Here is a 24,939-nt window from a genome sequence, read left to right as displayed (position 1 = left end):
ATATGAGGTGAACTTTACCACTAGGCCATATTCCCAGCCCCTTGTTTCCATTTCTTGGAGTTCATTTCAATAAATATCCCTTTCTCTGATCATATGTGCATAGCTATTGAGCCTTTGAGATCCACTCCTATGAATATCCTCCTTTGGTCTCACTGTATGAATGTCAAGAAGCCTGAATAATTGACTATATCCAAGGGTATTTTTTTTCTTCTACCACCAACTGTGTTTACTTGTCGATTTATGGGTACATTCTAGTTAAAACAAATGCAATGTATGTTTCTTTGAGTCTGGCTTACTTAACTTGGTATCATTTTTCCATGTTCTTCCATTTCTTTATGAACCATATAATGCCATTATTTATGATAGATGAGTACATTTCCACTGTGTATATATTCCATGTTTGTTAATCCATTCATCCACTGAGTGGCATCTGGATGGATTCCACATCTTGGCTAAACAATGTGAAACACAGTTGTGCTGGTAGCTTTAGTGTGGCCTTGTTTCTGTTCTATGGATAAATGACCAGGAGTGGAAGTGCCGGGCCATATGGCAGTTTCTATGTTTAGTCTTTTGAGGAACCTCCATACTGGTTTCCAGAATGGTTGGCAAGTTTAAGTTCCTACCAACAGTGTAATAGTATTCCCCTCTTAACACATCACTGCCAGCACCTATTATTGTACCACATTTTCTTAATTCATTTTTCTATTGTAAGGGTTCTGAGCTATTTTGATAAATTAGCTATTGTGAATAGTGCAGCAATGATTATAGGTGTGTATGTATCTTTTTGATGTCTTGACTTATAGTACTGTGCGTAGATGCTCAAGAGTGCTATCAAAAGTTGTCTGTTACTATTTTGTTATATAGAATCACAGTGTTTTTAGTTTTTAATTTCTCTACCCCATCTATTCCAATTATGCACAGATTTAATATTTTGACAGTCTACTAGTTCTTGAATTAGGTCCATTGTGCTTTTAATGTTCATTTTCCTAGTGAATGAATTTCAGTTTGATGTTAGTCATTCACCATTTCCCTTTTATGTCCAAACCCTCTATAAATTATCACAAATGAAACCCTTGTCAACTTTCAAAATATAGAAAATACTCTTGTAAAATGTTACCAGACCAAAAAACAAATATCAGTAAATCAACAATTCTTTATCCTAAATCAAGCATTGTACGAAAACTTGTTTTCCTCAGTTGTGTGATCTAGCCCTGATTGTGTATATGAGATGTCTTCATTAATAAATGTTGTTGGCAATCCTTAAAAGTCAAGATATTATATGGATCTGATATTTCCCTACTGTAAATCAAATGACTAAACTAAATAATGAAATATTATATTCTTAATAATTCTGAGGTTTTAAGGATAGCACCTTCAAATAATTATAACAAAAAGATTTTTACTACAAAATAGTACTTAATAATTAGTTACATGAATGTGGCTTTGCAACAGACAGATACATGATAGATACATAGATACATACATGCATATATACATACATACATACTTGACCTCAAAACAGTTTTAAGTGAAAAAATATATAACTACTAATATTTGGGTACTCATTTCAGGTTGTTTTATTGACTCTAGAATAAAGATGACTTGAAAATGTGTCTATCATCACAGCAATTGTAACATTCAATAGCAATGCACTGGCTAGGAGTGTGACTTAGTGGTAGAGTGCTTGCCTTGCATGCATGAAGCCCTGAATTTGATTCCTCAATACCACATACACAGAAAAAGCTGGAAGTGGTGCTGTGGCTCAAGTGATAGAGCACTAGCCTTGAGAAAAAAGAAACCAGAGACAGTGCTCAGGCCGGGAGACCAAGCCCCAGGACTGGCAGGGAAAAAAAAAAAAAAAAGGATTGTACTTTCCAAGGCCATCATGATTACATTATCCATGAATACAAAATAACCCATTTTCTATGGCAGACTGTTACTCTCTCTCTCTCTCTCTCTCTCTCTCTCTCTCTCATGAAAATATTTTGAAGCATCCTCTGACCATACCAAGTAAACTAACCAGAAAGAGCATAGAGGAAGTTATGTAATACAAAACCATCCCTGAAAGAGAATCACAGGTGACTTATTTTAGAACATTTTTCATTTCTCAACGTTGTTGTTGACTCATTAAATCTAACTTCATTGTACTAGGCTTAGGTCATATTTATTCATTTTATGCTGATCAGAGAAGGATATTTCAGTATAATTAAGACTGAATATCAAGAACATACATAACCACAAATTGACCTGATTTTGACTGGAGTTACAGAAATAGCATTCAAATGAACATACAGAACTATAGCAACCTAATATTTGATAAGGGAGCCAAAAGCCCAGGATAGAAGAAAGACAGCTTCTTCAACAAATGATGCTGGCAGAATTGGTTATAAACATGAGGAAAACAGAAGCTAAATTCTATTTCAGAATCAATTCCAAATGAATCAAAGACCTCAATGTAAGACCAAATACCATGAAAATATTAAAGGAAGGAGTAGGGGAAACATTAGGGTTCCTAGGCATGTGTAGAAACTTCTTAAGCAAATATCCAGAATGACAACAAATCAAAGAAAGATTAAATAAATTGGATTGCATCAAACTGAGGAATTTCTGAATGACAAAAGACAGAGATAGCAAGATAAATTGAAAGCCCACAGTATGGGAGAAGGTTCTTACTAGTTATACATGAGACAAGGACCACACATATAAAATATACTTAGAGCTCAAAAAATTAAACCCCACTAAAAGGAGCCCTCAAAGAAACAGAAACAATTAATAAAAGAGCTGAAGCTGTGGGTTCAATTCCTCAGCACCACATATGAAGAAAAAGTCAGAAGTGGTGTTGTGGCTCAAGTGGTAAGGTGCTAGACTTGATCAAAAAGAAGTCAGGGACAGTGCGCAGGCCTGAGTTCACGCCCGAGAACCGGCAAAAAAAAAAAAAAAGAAAAGAAAAGAAAAGAAAAAACATGGAAATCTGGAAGTGGTACTGTGGTTCAAGTGGTAGAGCTCTAGCCCTGGGCTGAAGAGCTCAGGGACAATGCCCAGGCCGAGAGTTCAAACCCCACAACCAGAGAGAGGGGAGAGGGCAAATCAAAACAACAGTAGATTCCACCTCACCCCAGTTAAAATGGCTAATATCAAAAAACTAACAATATATCATTGCTTCTCAGCCTTTTGGCTAAGATCAAATGTAGTATGTGTTTCTATCAGTTTGATATCTTATATAAGTCCTCTATCCTAGGACAATATATTAAATGGATTTTTGGAGCTGGGAGTCAGAACAGGAGCTTACTCTGTCCACTCTACACATCGACTGATATTGCAGTACATCTATGAACAGTGCACCCTTCTCGGGGACTCATTGTGGTTTTGAAAAGTAGACTTATTGTCTCTGTACTCCATTTGAGTTTTGCCCCAGCATTCTCATTTTAGTCTTCTAGTCTGACCTTGGCATTGTTGCCCTAGCATTTCAACTGCAGGCCAACCTATTTCATGCATGCATTGGTTTCTTGGCACTAGTATTTTTTCTGCTACTTGGGTAACCTTCCATATGATTACAGGTAGAGGAAACTTTCAGTGGGTTTGTTGGGTATTTTTTTTAAACTCACTATCATTATTTGTGCTGGCTGAGTCGTCTTGCTGTCCGTTAACTCTGCTTCTGTAACCAGATGCTTGCTTGAATGGGGAAATAGAAGCTTTAATGTAATGACCATTTTGATTAAAAGGAAAACTACAGAATTTTCTGAAAGAAATTATACTGATACGGGAAGCATGGTAGAAGTGCTAAAAGTTGAGTTAATGTTCTGTAAGCCTAACCACAAAATTTTGCTTCTGTAAATGGCTTGTTTAACCTGTTTTTAACTTGTTTTGACCACCTGGGTGTGGTATACATAATTTTTTCCTTTAAAAACTCAGCCCTACTATGGCTCAGTGCTGTTCTTCACCATTCCAATGGTGGCGAATGGACACTGTACACAACTAAAGACTCCTAGGCAGATTGACTGAGTGCTGGTTACTTTTTGAATTGTATTAGGTGTAAATTTTTTTAAGTCTCATTATGCCCCAGAGTGTCAGTTAGATCCAGTATCCATGTTTGTCCTGCCCCTGAGCTCATTTTTCTTAAGGCTGGAGTTCTAAGACACTGAGCCACAGCAACACTTCTGGTTTTCTGGTGGTTAAATGACAATGGGTAGTTTTCAGCACTGGTTGGCTTTGAGCCATGGTACTCAGATCTCAGCCTCCTGATTCACTATGATTACAGGCATGAGCCACCAGTGCAGGGCCAGTATCCATAATTCAAGACTAGATTTGGGTGACGTTTTCAAAAAGATTCTGGGAAGTTAGGAATTATTCACTTTTTTTTGCTACCTGCACAATAAGACATGGGGGCCAAAGAAAGGGGAAAGAAGGATAGGAAAATTAGGGGACCAGCTCTCACTGGCTTCTGAACCCTGAGTTCCCATTAACAAACTTGCTAGTTTAATTAGTTCAGTACAGGAGAGGTGGCTACTGGTATGAGCAGAACCTCAGGTATCAATCTACCTTGTGGTTACAGCCACTAACATGAGGCTACAGTGATAATTCCCTCATTTTATCTGTAACACATTCATTTTACCAAACACCTCACTTAGGGTAATGATGTGTACCTCTATCTTGTCCTTCCTAGAGTCAGCTCTAGCTTCTGAGTGCTGATGAGATGGTATTTCAACCCCACATGTTAGAAGAGTTAATACCTATATAGGATCATTCATTTTCCAAAATAGGAAAGGGGCAGACAAACCAGAGCAACAGTCCTGAGTGAGAATAGTAGACCTGTAATTTAACTGTAAAGAATGTTCCCCAGATTTTTTGTTTGACTTCCTAAAAATAAAAAAAAAACTAAAAACTAAAAATAGATGCTTGCCTAAAGGGAACACTATTACACTCTCAGTGAGAATGTAAATTTGCTCAGCTATTCTGAAAAGCAGTATGTAAGTTCCTTAAAAGACTAATCATAGAACTTAATTTCACTCCTAGACATTCTTCTAATAGAAAACAAGCAAGGCCACACTAAAACTACCAGCACAGCGATGTTCATTGCAGCATTGTTTACCATAGCCAAGATACCAGATCAATCCAGATGCCGCTCAGCAGATGAATGGATCAAGAAAACGTGGTATACATTCACAACAGAATTCTACTCATCCATCAGAAAGAATTGTAATGTATAGTTCATAAGGAAATTGAAAGACTGGGAAAATATTATATTAAGTGAAGCAAGCTAGGCCCGAAATAACATAAGTTACATGGTTTCCTTCATTTGTTGTAACTAGAAAGTGCCTATAAATCTACAAGTAAATACATTGGATGATAAGTGACAAAAAATTGGATATCATGACCTATGCAGGATTCAAGACATCCACACAGTGAGACTGAAAGAGGATATTATTAGGAGAGAATCACAAAATTTCAACAGCTATGGACATATAAAATCGTATTTACCAAAATGAACTCCAAGAAATGGAAACAATGAGTTTTTCTTATTATACCTCTTGTTTTTTACCCTCCTTTGACACTGTTTTTAATTTATGTACCTTTTGCTCGTATATCAGTTTATCTGTTTGAGGGAGGGTAGGAGGGGAGCACAGAAATTGGTGGGATGGAGGGTGAGAAAAATGGGGCAGTGATAGTCACTAGACACCATGTTATAAATGAACTATACAACTTGAGGGGGGTGGGAGGGATAAACTAAAAGTAAACAAAGGAATCAGTGATATTGTTCAAAAAGAAATACACTCCTTACCTAACTTATATAACTATAACAACTCTGTACATCATGTTTACAATAACAGTAAAATAAAATAAAAAGATCTAGCATAGATGCATGAAGAGTGGAAGTTGGTAGAGAATGTAGTCATAAAGTTCAATGAATATTTCACAAAATTAAGAAAATTGAGGGCTTAGGAGGAATGAAAAAATGTTGAAAAAGGTAAAATTCATCAAGATACATTATATTTACAAACTGCTGGATGGTACAGATAACTAAAGATAATAAAATGTAATTAAAAGATTGAAAAAAGAAAAGAAATAGCATTCAACACCTAGTTTGTGTTTATCTTTCACTGAAGAAACAGGAAATATCCCACATAATTTCCCAGTGATGCCTTCTTAAAGAGGAAGTTGAAAGAGCTAAGGGTCTGTCTGAAATGGTACCAGTGCTTTAGTAACAAGTGGAACACCATCAGCATTAAAAATGAAAGGCTGTTCGGGAATGATTTTTCAATATAAATTTCCTAAACTCTAAAATTATGAAGCTATTAAAATAAAACAAGAGGCAGTATATGTGATATATAAATATGATATATATATCTATCAGAAAATAAAATGAATAGTTTAAAATACCTCAATGTGTTTAAGTTTTTTATTTTTCTGATATTTAATCTTGACTTTCAGAAACCTACTCTGTATATATTAATACCTAATTAAGTAATTTCAATGGAAGATATCACATTAGAGTTTTTATTGCATTATAATGGCTTTTACACTTGAATGGCATAGTCAGTATTTTGAGGTAATGCATTTCAAGCACTTTTTTCTTTGGTAATGTGTACCGTGGTGGATTCAGAAAAGTTTAGAAATTATCAACAGTATCACTATTTTACTATCTGATATATTGTGTAAAATGTTTGACATCCCAATATCTGGCACACAGCAAGTGATGAGAGATTATTATAATGCATAAAAAAACTGAATGCATGCATGCATAAATCACTGCAGTTAAGGTCATAAGAAAACTTGAAGTGCTATTTTCACAAAATATGTTTTGAAAAACATTTAAGTATGTAAAGTATTCTTGAAGTGATGCAAAAGCATTATGTGGATGTCAATATAATATGAAGTATACCAGAACAAAGTTTATATATGTATGAGTCATACAGATAAGAAAAAACTGCTTGATTATATCTGAAAGCACAAATACTCATATCCGTGCTTCTTTCTCTTATATCTTCTAAATATGTTCTTATTTTCATCTTTTAAGTGACCTTGAACACTGGTTAAATGTACAATGTTTCTAACCAGAGAGATCTGATTTCAAATCCCAGTTTACTAGTTTTATGACTTTGAGGACGTTATACAGCTTTTGTGAGTATCTGTTCATTTTCAAATTAATGATAATAATATTACCTATTTCATAAATTAAAATGAGGGCTGGGAATATGTCCTAGTGGCAAGAGTGCTTGCCTTGTATACATGAAGCCCTGGGTTCAATTCCTCAGCACCACATATATAGAAGATGGCCAGAAGTGGTTCTGAGGCTAAAGTGGCAGAGTGTTAGCCCTCAGCAAAAAGAAGCCAGGGACCGTGATCAGTCCCTGAGTTCAAGGCCCAAGACTGGGAGAAAAAAATAAAAACTAAATAAATTAAAATGAGTGAAAAGAAGCATATACACCAAACAGTCAATACATCATAGAGACTGTTGTTTGGGGCTGTTTATTTTGTTTTCCTCTAGTTTTCCTTCTATTTCCTCACTAGTCAGACTGCCATTCTGGTCTATATTCCTATCTTTCTTTATTTTTTTATTTTTTATATTTTACCTGTTTATTTATTTTTTTTTATGTTTTAAAGTTTTTATTATAAAACTGGTGTACAGAGAGGTTACAGTTTCATACGTTAAGCATTGGATACATTTCTTGTACTGTTTGTTACCTTGTCCCTCATACCACCCTTTCCCCGTGAGGTGTTCAGTTCACTTAAACCAAACAGTTGTTCAACTATTGCTTTTGTTGTTGTTTCTCTTATTTTACCCTTTGTCTCTCAATTTTGGTATTCCCTTTCAATTTCCGAATTCTAATACCAGTATACACGGTTTCCAATATACTCAGATAAGATTACAGAGATAGTGTAGATACAATCACAAGAAGGTGATACAAGAACATCATCAATAGTAGAATCTACAGATACACATGGGATGTTGAAAGTAGTTACAATTGTGATATAACAATCATTTCCATAAAATGGAGTTCATTTCACTTAGCATCATCTTATGTGATCATAAGGGTATAGCTATTGGGCTCTTGTGATCCTCTGCTGTGACTTGCCTAAACCTGTGCTAATTATTCCCAATAAGGGAGACCATAGAGTCCATATTTCTTTGGGTCTTGCTCACTTCACTTAGTATAATTTTTTCCAACTCCTTCCATCTCCTTACAAATGGGGCTATGTCATTCTTTCTGATAGAGGCATAAAATTCCATTATGTATATGTACCACATTTTCCTGATCCATTCGTCTACGGAGGGGCATCTGGGTTGGTTCCAGATTCTCGCTATGACAAATTGCGCTGCAATGAACATTATTGTGCTGGTGGCTTTACTGTGATTTTGTTTGTGGTTTTTCTGATAGATACCCAAAAGTGGGGTTGCTGGGTCATAGGGGAGTTCTACATTTAGCCTTCTGAGCAATCTCCATACTGCTTGCCAGAGTGGCTGAACCAGTTTACATTCCCACCAACAATGAAGTAGGGTTCCCTTTTGGCCACATCCCCTCCAACAACAGTTATTGTTAGTTTTCTTGATATATGACATTCTTATTGGGGTGAGATAGAATCTCAATGTTGTTTTGATTTGCATTTCTTTTATGGCCAGTGATGTAGAGCACTTCTTCATATGTCTCTTGGCCATTCAGATTTCCTCATCAGAGAAGTCTCTTTGTAGGTCTTTAGCCCACTTGATGAGGGGGCTATTAGTTCTTTGCGGTTTTGTTTTGGAGGAAGGTAATTTTTTTAGTTCTGCATATATTTTAGATATGAGGCCTTTGTCCGTTGAATGGCTGGTAAAGATCTTCTCCCAGTCTGTGGGCTTTCTGTTTATCTTGCAAGCTATGTCCTTTGCCGTGCAGAAGCTCTGCAGTTTGATGCAATCCCATTTGTCCAACCTTTCTTTGATTTGTAGCCTTTCTGGGTCTTTGTTAAGGAAGTTCAGTCCTGCGCCAAGGAGTCCAAGTGTTTCTCTTACTTCTTCCTTTAGTGTTTTCAGGGTGTCTGTTTTGATTTCGAGGTCTTTAATCCATTTGGAATTGATTTTGTTATAAGGATCTAGTTTTAGTTTGTTGCATGTGTTGAGCCAGTTTTTCCAGCACAATTTGTTAAAGAGGCTATCTTTCTTCCAAACTATTGTTTTAGCCCCTTTATCAAATATTAAGTAGGCGTAGTTCTGTGGGTTCATTCCCGGGTCTTCAATTCTGTTCCATTGGTCTTCAGGCCTGTTCCGGTGCCAATACCAAGCTGTTTTTATTACTATAGCTTTATAATACAACTTGAAATTGGGTATTGTAATTCACCCAGCACTGTTCTTTCTGCTTAGGATTGTTTTTGCTATTCTAGGTCTTTTATTATTCCATATGAATTTCTGGATTGCTTCCTCTATTTCAGCAAAAAATGGTGTTGGGATATTAATGGGTATTGCATTGAATTTGTAGATAGCTTTTGGCAATGTTGCCATTTTGATTATATTAATCCTCCCAATCCAGGAGCATGGGAGGTTTTTCCATTTCCTTAGTTCTGACTTAATTTCGTTTTTCCAGGTTTTAAAGTTCTCCTCAAAGAGGTCTTTCACTTCTTTGGTTAAGGTTATTCCTAGGTATTTTATGTTTTTGGGAGCTATTGCAAAGGGCGTTGCTTTCCTGATATCAGCCTCGTTCTTCAGGTTGTTAGCATAGAGAAAGGCCGTTGATTTTTGAAGGTTTATTTAATATCCTGCAACTTTGCCAATGTTTTGGATCAGCTCTAGTAGCTTGGGGGTAGAGTCTATGGGATTCTTTAGGTATAGGATCATGTCATCTGCGAAGAGAGAAAGTTTAAATTCATCTTTACCTACTTGGATCCCCTTTATATTTTCTACTTGCCTGATTGCTCTGCTTAGGAATTCTAGTACTATGTTGAAGAGCAGGGGAGAGAGTGGACATCCCTGCCTTGTTCCTGATTTTAAAGGGAAGAATGGCTTTAGTTTTTCACCATTTAGAGTTATGCTTGTTGTTGGTTTGTCATAAACTGCCTTGATCATATTCAGGAACGTTCTCTGGAATCCCAGTTTTTTCCAGGGCTTTTAGCATAAATGGGTGCTGGATTTTATCACACGCTTTTTCCGCATCCAGCGATAAAACCATTTGGTTCTTTAGCTTGCTCCGGTTGATGTGGTGGATAACATTAATTGACTTGCGTATATTAAACCAGCTTTGCATCCCTGGGATGAATCCAGTTTGATCGTGGTGTATGATTTTTTTGATGACCTGTTGAAGTCGATTGGCCAGAATTTTGTTGAGAATTTTTGCGTCTATATTCATCAGGGAGATGGGTCTATAGTCCTCTTTCCGTGATGAGTCCCTGCCTGGTTTTGGGATGAGGGTTATACTGGCTTCATAGAATTAGTCTGGAAGTGAACGTTCTCTTTCAATTTTGATGAGGTGTTTGAGAAATATTGGTGTGAGTTCTGTTTTGAAGGCCTTGTTCAATTCTGCAGTGAGTCCGTCTGGACCTGGGCTTTTCTTGGATGGGAGATCATTTATTGCCCTTCTTATTTCAATACTGGATATGGGTCTGTTTAGGAGGTTTAAATCTTCATGGTTCAGTTTGGGGATATGAATTTTTTCTAGGAAATCATCCATTTCTTCCAAGTTCTCGAATTTGTTGGCATAAAGGGTGCAAAATAGTCCCTTATTATTTTCTGAATTTCGGTTTTTTCTGTGGTGATGTTACCTGTTTTATCTCTTATCTTGTTTATTTGAGTGTGCTGCCTTTGTTTTTTGGTCAGGTGTGCCAGGGGTCTGTCTATCTTGTTGATTTTTTCAAAGGAACAACTCTTTGTTTTGTTGATTCTTTTGATGGTTTTTTTCGTCTCTAATTGATTTAATTCTGATTTGATTTTAATTATTTGCTTCCATCTATTTATTGGGGGTTCGGCTTGTTGTTCTCTCTCAAGGAAATTAAGATGCTTCCTTAAATTATTGAGTTGCTGTTTCTCCAGTTTGTTGATGTATGCACTCAGAGATATAAATTTTCCTCTGAGTACTGACTTTGCTGTGCCCCAACGGAGCTGGTTCTTTGTGTCCTCAGCTTGGTTGAATTCCATAAACATTTGAATCTCCGTTTTAATTTCTTCAATGACCCTCTGATGGTTCAGCAGTGTGTTGGTTAGTCTCCATGAATTGTAGCAATTTCTGTGGTGGCTGATTGAGTTGAGCTCTAATTTTATTCCATTGTGGTCTGAGAGAATGCAGGGAATGGTTTTGATACTTCTGAATTTGTACAGATTTTCTTTGTGCCCTAAGATGTGATCTATTTTGGAGAATGTTCCATGTGCTGCCGAAAAGAATGTGTATTCTGTCCTTGCTGGGTGGAATATTCTGTAGATGTCGATTAAGTCTAGTTGGTCTATGCAATTGTTTAGCTCTGTGGCTTCTTTGTTCAGTTTTTGGCATGTTGATCTGTCCAGAGGTGATAGTGGAGTGTTAAAGTCCCCAACTATCTATGTGTTTGGGTCTATGAGTGTTTTTAGAGTCAGTAGTGTTTGTTTGATGAAGTTGGGTGCTCCAGCATTTGGTGTGTAGATATTTAGAATGATTATTTCTTCCTGTAGGAGAGATCCCTTTACTAGTATGTGGTAACCTTCTTTGTCTCTTCTTACCTTTTTTAATTTGAAGTCAATTTTGTCTGATACTAGGATTGCAACTCCAGCCTGCTTATGGGGGCCATTTGCTTGATAGATTTGTTTCCAGCCTTTCACTTTTAGAAGATATTTACTTTTGCTGGATAAATGTGTCTCTTGGAGGCAGCAGAAAGATGGATCTTGATTTTTGATCCAACTCACGAGCCTATGTCGTTTGATTGGAGAATTAAGTCCATTAATGTTGACAGTTAGGATTGAGAGATGATCGTTTGTTCCTTTCATTATCACTATCTTGTTTAAAGCTGTGTCTTCCCATTTCTTGATCTGATGTTTACTAATTAGGGTTCATTTCTCTGTCTGTATTGGGATCTTGATTATTATCCCTGTACAGTACATCTTTGAAGACTTTCTGTAAAGCTGGTTTGGTGGAAATATATTGTTTCAGTTTTTCCTTACTGTGGAAAACTTTTATTTGACCTTCGGCTATGAAGGAGAGTTTGGCTGGGTACAGAATTCTTGGTTGATAGTTATTTTTATTTAGAGTTTGGTATACTTCATTCCAGGCTCTCCTTGCTTTCATGGTCTCTGCTGAGAAGTCTGGGGTGATTCTGATTGCTTTTCCTTTATATGTGATCGTTTTCTTTGCCCTAACAGCTTTGAGTATTTTTTCCTTGCACTCTACTGAACCTGTTTTGATCACAATGTGTCAGTGGGATGTCCTATTCTGGTCTGGTCGATTTGGGGTTCTAAATGCTTCTTGTATCTGTATAGGCCTTTCCTTCTGGATATTTGGGAAGTTCTCAGCTAATATTCTATTAAATAGGTTGCCTATCCCATTAACCTCTTTCTCCAAATTTTCCTCAATACCTATTATCCTTAAATTGGGCTTCCTGATCATGTCTTGAATCTCCTGTAGCGATCTGTTTTGTTGATTGTACTGGATTTGTATTGATTTTTGATCTTTCTCCATAGAATCTAAGGAATCTTCAACTCCTGAAATTCGATCCTCTGCTTCAGTTAGTCAGGCCTGTAGGCTAGTTACTTGATTTCAAATCTCTTTTGCTTCTGACTGTTCTTTCCTGATAATTTCCATGTCATTTCTTAGGTCTTGTATGGACTTCTTTACTTCATTAACTTCATTACTTTGGTTTTGAGAGTTGTCTGTCAAATCTTTTAGCTGGTTAGCTGTCTTTTCATTTGACTCTTGAAGTTAATTTATCTTTCTATTTGTGGATGCCATGAAATTCTCCATTAATTTTTGCTTTGCCTCCTCACACTCTAGAATAATTGACTGAAGAGATTCAAACTTTTCATTTATCATGTTTATCAGTAGACTTTGTAGAGCATTTTGAGGGTTCTCTTCTATGTCTTTGATTGATTGCTCTGCTTCCTGCTTGTTTTGAGCGGGGGATAAGACTTCATTGTTTGCCATCTTTCTTGTGTTTCTTCTTCCCATTTGAATTGGGGATGCCAGTCTACCAGCACCTGGGAGCACCGTTTAAGACCCAAAGCAGCCCTTACCAAGCACTGTTGTGTAAATCTTACAAGTTCACAATTATGTACAGTTACCCTGTATACCTGTCTATAAAATTAGATTTGGTGTTCCTAAAGAATACAATTTCAATATAACAACTGATCCTGGGCCCTGTGTTCAGTAGTTACTTATTTACTGTTACAACCCTATACGCAATTCTTGTTTTTATATTAAGTTCTTTTAGGACTGGCTTTCTCTATGAACCCCTTTGATTCACTCGGATTAAGCTGGGATACCCTCTATCCAATAACCAGGAGTCATTGGAGACTGTAGGTCCAGGCAGTAATTCAGGAGGGTAAGTTGGAGGTAGTAAAGAGAATAGAGTAAAATTTATTAGGGAGGGGAGGTGGTGATTTTGGTTTAGTTTCAGTGATGTGGAAGTGTCGAGAAGAGTAGAATCAGTAGAGAGAATAAGGTTGCAATGTTAGATAATGGAGAGTTAGCGGAACAGGGTGGAGGTGTTCTTCATACGAAAGTAAGTTTTAAAGAAAGAGAAAGCAAAGAGAGAAATAAAGTAAAAATAGTGGGAGACAGATGCACACAACAGAGAAAAATTATTTAAAAAAGAAAATAAAATGAAAAGAAAAAAAAATCAGCAAAGGAACAACCCAAACAAACAGAAAAGAAAAAAAAAACTTGATAAAACAAACAGGTAAAAATAGAAAATATGGAAAAAAAAAACCGACGACGTTTCCGAATTGAAAAATTTTTTTAAGTTTAAGAAATATTGAAAAGATAAAGAAAAAAAATTGGAGTCTCCTTATTATTTTCTGAATTTCGTTTTTTTCTGTGGTGATGTTACCTGTTTTATCTCTTATCTTGTTTATTTGAGTGTGCTGAGAACATGAATTCTCATGAACTACTGATATAAGTTCAAAACAATACAACCATTTCAGAGTACCATTGTCAGTTTCTCTTAAAACTACACATACTCTTACTATACAACAGTCAAGCTTCTTAAAATTTATCCAAGGTAATTGAAACATTAAGCCTATACAACCCTATTTGTGGTTGGGTCCTGGCGGCTCATGCCTGTAATCCTAGCTACTTAGGAATGAGATATGAGGATGGCCACTGGAAGCCAGGTGGGGCAGGAAAATCCATGAGACTTTTTTTTTTGGACAGTCCTGGGGCTTGAACTCAGGACCTGATCACTGCCGTGGTTTCTTTTTGTTCAAGGCTAGCACTCTACCTCTTGAGCCACAGTGTCCCTTCTGGCATTTTCTGTATATGTGGTGCTGAGGAATCTATCCCAGGGCTTTGTGCATGCTACACAAGCACTTTGCCACTAAGCCACATTCCCAGCCCGAGACTCTTATATCCAATTAACTATCTATAAAAGCTAGAAATGGTACCTTGAATGCTTACGTTGAATAAAAATAACATAGGAACAGCATCCAGGCCCTGAGTCCAAGGCCCCAGCCCCCAACTGGCACAAAAACAAACAAATACAAACCACCTGCTACTGAATGTTTATTCATAATTGTCAAAACTATTTCCAGTAGTGAAATAAAGTGTGACACAACTAAGCCGTGGAATTTTATTCATTACTGAGAGAAAATGTGCTAACAAGCCATGGAAGATATGGAAGAAACTTTCATACATACTAGTAAAAGAAAAAAACAACTGTAAAAGATGATTTATTATATAATTTCAATGCTATAGCTTCCTGGGAAAGGCAAAAGTATGCTTTTAGAACAGTTTAACAGCACTACATGTGTTCCAATGATTGTAGATGAATCCCCTTATTTGTCCAAACACATAGAACATACATCACCAAGAGTGAAGTCTAATGTACACTGTGGATTAATTCCAAAGCAGAGTAGCTATAGAAATGAACATCTTAACTCTGTCTTTACTGTTAAATGCAAATTGAATATGTACCTTTGTTCTTCCTTATAGAAGACATAACTGTTCTACAAATGTAAAAAAAATGTGAATAGTAATTTTTGTATTATTAGTGTGTTGCTTCTTTGGAGCATGTAAGATTGATTCAGTTTTCAAAAAGATGTCTAATCTCTTTGACTATGTCCGTATTGCTTTAAACATTCTGATTATTTTTCTAATTTGTGAGTATAACAGTACTTTGGTGGAATCTGAAGCTAGAATATCCAGTATAGCAGCCATTCATCAAATATGGCTGTTTACGTTTCAATTAATTAAAATTAACTATAATTTAAACATTTTGTTCCTTAGTGTCAGTAGCCATATTTTCAATACTTATATGTGTCTAGCAGTTAGCAAGCTGAATCAGATAGTTAAAAAACAGTTCCATGAATAAAAAATGTTTTAATAGAATATGGTACTTCAAATATTAATATCTTTTCTCTTTTTAGGGATGGATAAGAGAAACATATATTTATTGCAGAAGAGCCTAGAAAATTAGCTTGTACAGGTATAATTGAGTTTAGAAATTATTTATCCACATGAGATGCCTATAGGTTGCAACATTATTGTTGTGTCTGGAATTGAATTCACTGGCTCTTGTTTACGAGGAAAGCATCCATCACTTAAGACAGAGCCCCAGTCATTTGATTTGTAGTTTCTTTTTCAGAAAAGGTCCTATGTCAAACTTTGTCAAAGCTGCTTTATTTCCTGAGTGGTGGGGATTTTAAAATCTGTGCCACCCACACTCAGCCTTGTAGGATTTTTAAAACTTATTATTTTTCTTTTTAAAAATTAGTTAATTAATTGTCAAAGTAATGTACAGAGGGATTACAGTTTCATACGTAAGGCCATTTTCTATCAAACTCTTACCTCTTCCCTCATTTTTCTCCCACCTGCCCCTCTCCACAAATTCCCTCCCCACCTCCAACCTCGAGTTTTACAGTTGCATTACAGCATATTGTCTTGTGAGTATTGCTGTTGCATTGGTTCGCCTTTTAACCTTTGTTTCTCCATTTTGCTGTTCATTTTCCCTTCCGTAGTTCTGATAAATGTACATAAAATGCCCAGGGTACCAAAGTCAGTGACATCAAGGGTAAACACCTAAGAAAGAAAGACAAAAGAAAAAGGCATAATTTCATATGATACATTGAAGATAACAACAACAAAGATAAGCCACTTATTTCCAAAATTTGGAGATCATTTCACTTAGCATCATCTTATGTGTTCATATGTACATAGCTATTGTGGTCTTCAGCTAAACCTTAGACATGTACTAATTATCACCAATGAGGGAAACCATAGAGTCTATGTTTCTTTGTGTCTGGCTCAGTTCACTTAGAATGAGTTTTTCCAAGTCTTTCCATTTCCTTACATATGGGTCAATGTCAGTCTTTGAGACAGAAGCATAGAATTATGAGGCCCAGAAACACAGAAAAATCAGACTGCAGCACTTCTGCAATGGCAAAGGACATAGCTTGCAAGATAAACACAAAGGCTCAGATTGGAAGAAGATCTTCATTGGCCATACAACAGACAGGGTCTCATATCTAAAATATAGGCAGAACTCAAAAAATTATGCTCCCTCAAATCAAATCCTCAAAGAACTGTCCCCTTAATAAATGGGTCAATGACTTAAAGAGAGACTTCACTGAAGAGGCAGCAAGAACAGCCATGAGGCACATGAAGAAGTGCTCAACATCACTGGCCATAAAAGAAATGCAAATCAAAACAACATTGAGATTCCACCTTTCCCCAATAAGAATGGCCATTATCAAGAAAACTAGGGGCTGGGGATATGGCCTAGTGGCAAGAGTGCTTGCCTCGTATACACGAGGCCCTGGGTTCGATTCCCCAGCACCACATATACAGAAAATGGCCAGAAGTGGCGCTGTGGCTCAAGTGGCAGAGTGCTAGCCTTGAGCAAAAAGAAGCCAGGGACAATGCTCAGGCCCTGAGTCCAAGCCCCAGGACTGGCAAAAAAAAAGAAAGAAAGAAAACTAGTAACAACAGATTTTGGTGGGGATGTGGCCAAAAGGGAACTACCCTATTGGTGGGAGTGTAAACTTGTTCAACCACTCTGGAAAGCAGTGTGGAGGTTCCTCAAAGGGCTAAAAAATAGAGCTCCCCTATGACCCAGCAACCCCACTTTGGGGCATTTACCCAAAGGATTATAAGCAAGATCACACTAAAGCTAACAGCACAATTATATCTATAGCAGCACAATTTACCATTGCCAATATGGAACCAACCTAGTTGCCCCTCAGTAGATGAATGGATGAAGAAAGTGTGGTACACACCCACAATGGAATTCTGTGCTTCTATCAAATTAAATTTTGAGCAACATCATAGATATCGGAATGTTCTGCTTTTCTTTAACGTATATTACAGGAAACTATAAGCGGACTTTCACAATGTATATGATTTTTATTACATTATTTTAATGAGACAATTTCAACTTAGTTTTAGATGAAGCTTTAAAAGTTTGTGGTTTCTAAAATATAGTTATCTGTAGCATTTTGATGATAAAAATACTCAGTTCATTCAACTAGTATTTTCAAGACATTACAAACCATTCCAAAAATATTTCTAACTGAAAAAATAAGATTCAGGTGAAGTATTAAAACGTTTTAGTGACCAAAGATTTGAGAAAGTCCACAATTCTCAAGTGCTTTTGAGTTGTCAGGCTTCACTGTATCCATAGTCTCAGGTGTTTTTATTACATGAGTGTGCACATGTGTCAGACTTATACATCCTTTTTTTCCCTAAATATATTGCTGCAATACTGTTCTTTGAGTCAGTTTTATGAGTATTTGGTCATATGTCATTGTTCTATCAAAACTAATGAAGTAATCCCTTTGACACAACAGGGATTTGGTTCTTTTATTATGAACACTTTCAGAGAGATAAAATTTGCATAACTAGAAGCTAAGATTAGTCTATAAACTTATAAAAATACATTGTGCTGTATGTAACTGTTTACAAATGTACTAAATGAAATATTCTAGATTCAAGGGAGAACTCAAATAGTGTAATTCCTTAGAAAGGCAAAGTCAAAGACCAATTATATCAACACAGGACATGGATACTTGTAAGTGCTGGGGTGGAGCCAAGGGGAAAGGGGCAGAAATTGGAGAAGGGAGAGATAATTCAGTCAAGAATTCAGACAAAGTACAGAGGAACCAATGAAACAGTGAAATACACAAGCAGTATGTTGGAAATTAACTGTACAACTCCGTGGGGGGGGGTGATTGGGAGGGAGGGAAAGTGGCAGAAAAATGAGAGGAGGTAACAAGTTGGACAAGAAATGTACTCACTACCTTATATATGTAACTGTAAACAGTTTGGATTGGAAGACTTTGAAGAAGGGCAAAAAATCAGTAGATGTCATTTTTAACAGGGTCATACTCAATGTTGTCTAAGAAGCTGAGAGCTGGTGGCTCATGTCTATAATCCAAATTATTCAAGAAACTAAGACTGAGAATTATAGCTCGTGACTACACACGGTAGATTAATTGGAGATAATCTTCAACTCACCAGCAAAAAGCTCAAACTGGAGGTTTGGCTCAAGTGGTAATGAATCAGCTCTGAATGATAAAGCCCAGTGGGAGCTTGAATCCTGAGTTCAAGCCCCTATTAAGATTTAATCTAAGAAGTCAGAGCAATGGCATTACCATTTCAGTGAAATAGAGAAGAGTTCCATAAAACAGTAGACTTTGAGGAATTTATCATGATTCAATTTTGAATATGTTGAATTTGAAACTGTTTATTAAATATACAGGTAGATAGAATACACAGCTGAGTAAATGTGTTTGAAAGGAGCCCCAGTTGCCTAAAGGATAAGGCATTGGCCTCCTAAATGTGCTTGAAGTTCAGGAGAGAAGCTTGGGCTTCATCATTCTGGAGTTACACAATATATGAAAAGATTTACAAAAAGGAGTTTATTTTGACAGGAGAAGGGCACAAGTATTGAACTCTTAATGTTTAAGATTTTGTTGATGAGGTAAAATAAGCAAGGAGACAAAGAGTAGATGAGTGTGGAAGAAAATTTAAAGTTTTATAAACCCAAAACCAATTTAAAAAGAATAGAAGGGGACAGTTTACCAACTGTATCAAATGCTGCTTGGAGGTCAATTAACACGACCTTTGAGTATTCATCACTGGATTTAACAATGTGGGGCTTACTGGTAGTCTTGACCAAGCCAATTTAATAAACAGGTCATGGAAAAGCCTGCCTTAAGGGAAAGGAAAAATAGCTTCTGGAGCCCCAACTGTTGAGCTTTGCTGTAAAATGAAAGAGAAAAAAATATGTGTAGTTGGAATAGGAAGTATTGTCAAGAGTGGTTTTATCTTTTCTGTTTTCCTTTCTAGTTTTTTTATTTAAGGGAAATAACAGCATGCTTAAATATTGGTGAGAAAGTTCCTGTAGAGAAAGAGAAATTGATGATGCAGGAAATATGACACTCATCTCTCCTCTCTGTAATAAGAATGCAAAAGGAGCATTCTATTTTTCATTACAAATTTTCATTCCTTCATTCAAGGTTGAATAGCCAAAGGGTCAAATGGAAATGACCTGATTATTACTGAATAGTAATAGGATAGGCACATTTCCAGCTTGGTTCAAATGGCCAATAGCACCTTTCTTTGTGTTTCAACAGTCTTCATCTTTAAGAGGAAACAGAGCAAAAGGATAGCACAAGGAAGCAGATAGGAAAATGAACTAGGATTTTGTTACTTTGTTACCTTTCTCTTGTTCAGTCACCTTTCATGCTACATGGCAGTTGCAACATAAATGCTCATTTTTATGTGAAGTCTTAAAAACCTGTATGTTCAAAGTAGTTCTACTGACACGCAAACACTATATAACTGTACACCTGAATCACTTCAGCCCTATTCTTCCCTTTGGATACTTTTCAAGATAACGAGCCTGTAATCATATTCAGGAAATACTTTGAGGCAGATGGGACCGATTAAAGCTGAAGAATCATATAATGATAATAATATCACCTTAACCAAGTTTCCCCTAAAGTGTCAGGGGACATGAGTTGAAGGCGTAACCTGGGCATTACAATTATCAACTTGCTAATTAGGAAGCCAAGATTTTGTTTCTACTGAGATGCCAATTCAGTCTGTCCTGTTCAAGTCATTCAGACTCCCTTGGCATTATCATCTTTGCAAAAGAAAAAAAAATGGTATGTGCTTCCTTGCATATATTGACAATTAATACATATTCAGCAACTCTAAAATGTGTCAGGAAAAGGCCTTAAAATTCAAGGTATAATAAAGATCATATTTCTTTTGAAATAATAGCAGTTTGTTTTCATCTTATGCATAACTCAAGTGGACAAAATCTCACTTTTTCCAGAATGACATCAAATCATGAACATATGCAACATTCAAGTGCTAATTTCAAAGTTTTCTCATTTAATATGGGCCCTGAAGTACAGTGGGAGAGACATTGGACTAGATACATTTCCCCTCTTCTGGTTCTGGGAGGCTGACAGCCACCTTCATCTAAACTTATTGGTAACAGAAGAAAGAGCTTTGGGGAATTACATTTCTGACAAAGAGAATTTAACGGTGTTTGGATCTAACTTTCACTACAAGCCATAAGCTTCATATCAAGTGAATTGATTTCTCCATGCTTCTACAGAACAAAACTATGTCAGCTCAGAGGAAAAACAGAAAAAAGCAAAACATGTACACTATAGGAGGTCATTAAATTCATTTCTGAGCCTTACTTCAACTTTATAGAGCCTTTCACCAATTTACGAATACATCTCTTATACTCTTCTTAAGAAAAGCAACTATGCTATTCTTGCAACCTATTTCTGTTTGTTCTTTCATTCATCAAACAGTAATTTTTGAGTAGATACTACTTTTGAAGAAAACTGCTGACAAAAGAGTATTAAGATAGACATGACCTGGTCTTTGTGGCACTTACCAATTGAGCAAAGAGTACAACTGAACTACATTTCTAAGCCTATTTTGCATGAGACAAAAAAGAAATAAAAGACAGAAGAGTTTCTACCACTGCTCATTTCCATACAACTTGCAAAATCTTAAAATAGAGAAAGTACACTTCCTTTTCTCCTTAACATGTGATTTGCCTTAGCTACAAAAAACTCAGCAGAACTGAGTTTGCCAATCCTAAAAAAATGCTCTAGGAGCTAGAATGCTGTTTCATCAATCAATTTGCCTTCCCCCGTGGTAGAAGTTGGGCATAGTTAGGGCATCCTCTTTAGTCTGAATTTAGAAAGGAGGAAATCATGTGGAACAATAACAAAATTGCAGCCAATACACAATCCAGCCAATAAATCAATCTTTGTCCTTTTAAACCACTGATATTCTTAGGTCATAACAAAGCTCATTTAGGGTTTTTCAATTTAATGTTGATCCGATCTGAAAATAACTGGCCATTTAGCCCCACAGATATTTCTTCACAGGAAAATCCTCTCTCCTGATTGCCATCTCTTTGGCATCTTTCAATTTCTTTCTAAGAGCCAGTCATGTGGCAAATTCTATTTTTTTTAATTTCAATTTTATTGTACAGGTGATATAACAGAGGGGTAACAGTTAAATAAGTAAAGGAGTGAGCACATTACATTTTAAAATTTAATTTTGTTGTAAAGGTGATATACAGAAGGGTTACAGTTACATAAATAAGGTTATGAGCATATTTCTTGTCAAGCATTGTTACCCTCTCTCTCATTTTTCTCCCACTTTCCTTCCCCCTTCCAATTCCCCTCGCAAGTTGTAGAGTTCATCCAACCTAGTGTCTTGGGAGTATTGCTGTTGCATTGGTTCACCCTTTGTCCTTTGTTTCACTATTTTGCTATTCTACTTCCTTTTTCCAAATCAGATAAACGTGTATACAAGACACAGGGTACCGCAATAAAAAACAGTGACTATAGGGATAAAACAAATGGGGAAAAAGAAACAACTTCATGCAGTCCATTAGAAACATAAATATGTATGCAACAAAACTTCTTGTTTCCATATCTTGGAGTTCATTTTAATCAGTACCATTTTATGTGGTCATATGACCATATCTATTAAGCTATTATGATCTTCTGCTAGGGCTATCCCAGACATACAGTAATTGTTAAAAATGAGAGAAACCGTGGAGCCCATCTTTCTTTGGGTCTGGCCTACTTCACTTAATATGATTTTTTTCCAAGTCATTATATTTCCTTATGAGTGTGTGATGACTTTCTTTCTAATAGAAGCCTAGAATCCCACTGTGTGTGTATGTATGTATGTACATATATATATATATATATATATTTATTTATTGTCAAAGTGATGTACAGAGGGGTTACAGTTTCATATGTAAGGCACAGGGTACATTCCTTGTACAATTTGCTACCTCCTCCCTCTTTTTCCCCATGCCCTCTCCCTTTTCCCCTCCTCTCCCATGAGTTGTTCAGTTGGTTTGCACCAAATGGTTTTGTAAGTACTGCTCTTGGAGTAGTTTGAATTTTTATCGTTTATCTCTCAATTTTGATATCCCCTTTTCTTTCCCTCGTTCTAATATACAGTATCCAGGGCCCTCAGATGAGATACAGTGATAGTGTGGGGACAACAACAGGAAGGGGATGGAAGAGGATCAACAACAAAAGAAGCTATGGTTTCACATGGCATATTGAAAGTAATTCCAACAGTGATATAACACTTGTTTTCATAATATGGAGTTCATTTCACTTAGCATCATCTTATGTGTTCATAAGGGCCTAGCAATTGGGCCCTTGTAATCCTCTGCTGTGACTAGCCTAAACCTGTGCTAATTATTCCCTATGAGGGAAACCATAGAGTCCATGTTTCTTTGGGTCTGGCTCACTTCACTTAGTATAATTTTTTTCCAAGTCCTTCCATTTCCTTACAAATGGGGCAATGTCATTCTTTCTGATAGAGGCATAAAATTCCATTGTCTGTATGTACCATATTTTCCTGATCCACTTGTCTACTGAGGGGCATCTGGGTTGGTTACCTATTTTAGCTATGACAAATTGTGCTGCGATGAACATTGTTGTGCTGGTGGCTTTAGTGTGTTCTTGTTTGTAATCTTTTGAGTAGATGCCCATGATTGGGGCTTCTGGTCATAGGGGAGCTCTATGTTTAGCCTTCTGAGGAATCTCCATACCACTTTCCAGAGTGGCTGAACCAGTTTACATTCCCACCAACAATGTAGTAGGGTTCCCTTTTGGCCACATCCCCTCTAGCATTTGTTATTGTTAGTTTTCTAAATAATGGACATTTTTACTGGGGTGAGGTAGAATCTCAATTTTGTTTGGATTTTCATTTCTTTTATGGCCAGTGATATAGAGCACTTTTTCTTTTTTTTTTTTTTTTTTTTGCCAGTAATGGGGCTTCAACTCAGGGCATGAGCACTGTCCCTGGTCTCTTTTTGCTCAAGGCTAGAACTCTGCCACTTGAGCCACAGCGCCACCTCCGGCTTTTTATATATATGTGATACTGAAGAGTCGAACCCAGAGCTTCATGTATACGAGATAATCACTTTTACCACTAGGCCATATTCCCAGCCCTGTAGAGCACTTTTTCATGTGTCTCTTGGCCATTCTCATTTCCTCTTCAGAGGAGTCTCTTTTTAAGTCTTTAGCCCACTTGTTGAGGGGTGCTGTTGGTTCTTTGAAGTTTTGTTTTGGAGGAATTTAATGGTTTTAGTTCTGCATATATTTTTAATATGAGTTCTTTGTCCATTGTATGACTGGTAAAGATATTCTCCCAATCTATGGGCTTTCTGTTTATCTTGCAAGTTATTTCCTTTGCCTTGCAGAAGCTCTTCAGTTTGATGCAGTCCCATTTATCCAACCTTTCTTTGATTTGTTGCATTTCTGGGCCTTTGTTAAGGAAGTTTTGTCCTGTGCCAAGGAGCCCAAGTATAATCACATTTTCTTGACCCACTCATCTATTGAGGGGTGCCTGGATTGGTTCCATATCTTAGCAATGGTAAATAGTTCTGCAATGAACATAGTTGTGCTGCTAGCTTTAGTGTGGTCATATTTGTGATCATTTGTGTAAATGCCCAGGAGTGGGATGGCTGGATAATAGGGGAGCTCTATGCTAATAATTTTCAGAAACTTCCATTCTGCTTTCCAGAGTGGTTCAATCAGTTTACATTCCCACCGAAAATATACTAGCACTCCCTTTTGGCCACATCCTGGGCAGCATCTATTATTGTTTTCTTTGTTTTTGTTGTAGGTAATAGATAATGGCCTTTCTAACTGGGGTGAGGTGAAATCTCAATGTGATCTTTATTTGCATTGCTTGTATGGCCAAAAATGTCTATTCTCTATTCTTATTTCCTCTTTGGAGTGGTGTATTTTTTAATTCTTTAGCCCACTTATTAATGGGGTGGTTGTTTGAGTATTTTTTATTGTGGGCGGCTATTTTTTTGAGCTCTATGTGTATTTTTTATATAAAGCCTATTGTATAGCTAGTGAAAATCTCCCAAACTATGGGCTTTCTATTTATCATTATAGATATGTCCTTTGATGTGACAAATTTTTATTCCTTTAAGTCTATTCAAGACATCCTTCTTTTTCTAATTCAAGGAATCACACACTCTTGAAGGGAAATAGCATTTACATTAAAGAGAAAAGTATGTTGAAGTTTGGTAATGTTAGACACAGCCATTTTATGAATCTAATTGTTATAAAGAAAAATCCATTCCAGTTTGTAACCAATGAGCCATTTCAAGGGAATGATATAACCTGCAATAAAAAGGCAAATATTTAGTAAGTAAAATTAGCAATAGGTCTTATGGACATTATAATAAAAATTTCTCTTTTTGCAGTATCCCTTACAAGGTAAAATGTACTTTATTTATAGAACTTGAAACCATTGTATCAGGGGCTGGGAG

At 36.5% G+C, this 24,939-nt stretch overlaps 1 non-coding gene across 1 annotated transcript; it reads left to right on the top strand.

Moving 5' to 3' along the window:
- Positions 1-3,155: 3,155 nt before the first annotated feature.
- On the top strand, positions 3,156-3,347 carry LOC125344447. The gene has a single exon (XR_007209557.1). It is a non-coding gene; the product is annotated as a U2 spliceosomal RNA (small nuclear RNA).
- The last annotated feature ends 21,592 nt before the right edge of the window (positions 3,348-24,939 follow it).

Source organism: Perognathus longimembris, chromosome 28, assembly GCF_023159225.1.
Source record: "Perognathus longimembris pacificus isolate PPM17 chromosome 28, ASM2315922v1, whole genome shotgun sequence".
NCBI classification, from domain to species: Eukaryota; Metazoa; Chordata; class Mammalia; order Rodentia; family Heteromyidae; genus Perognathus; species Perognathus longimembris.
The sequence above is the reverse complement of the archived record's forward strand: the minus strand, read 5'-3'. Positions and strand labels throughout refer to the sequence as shown.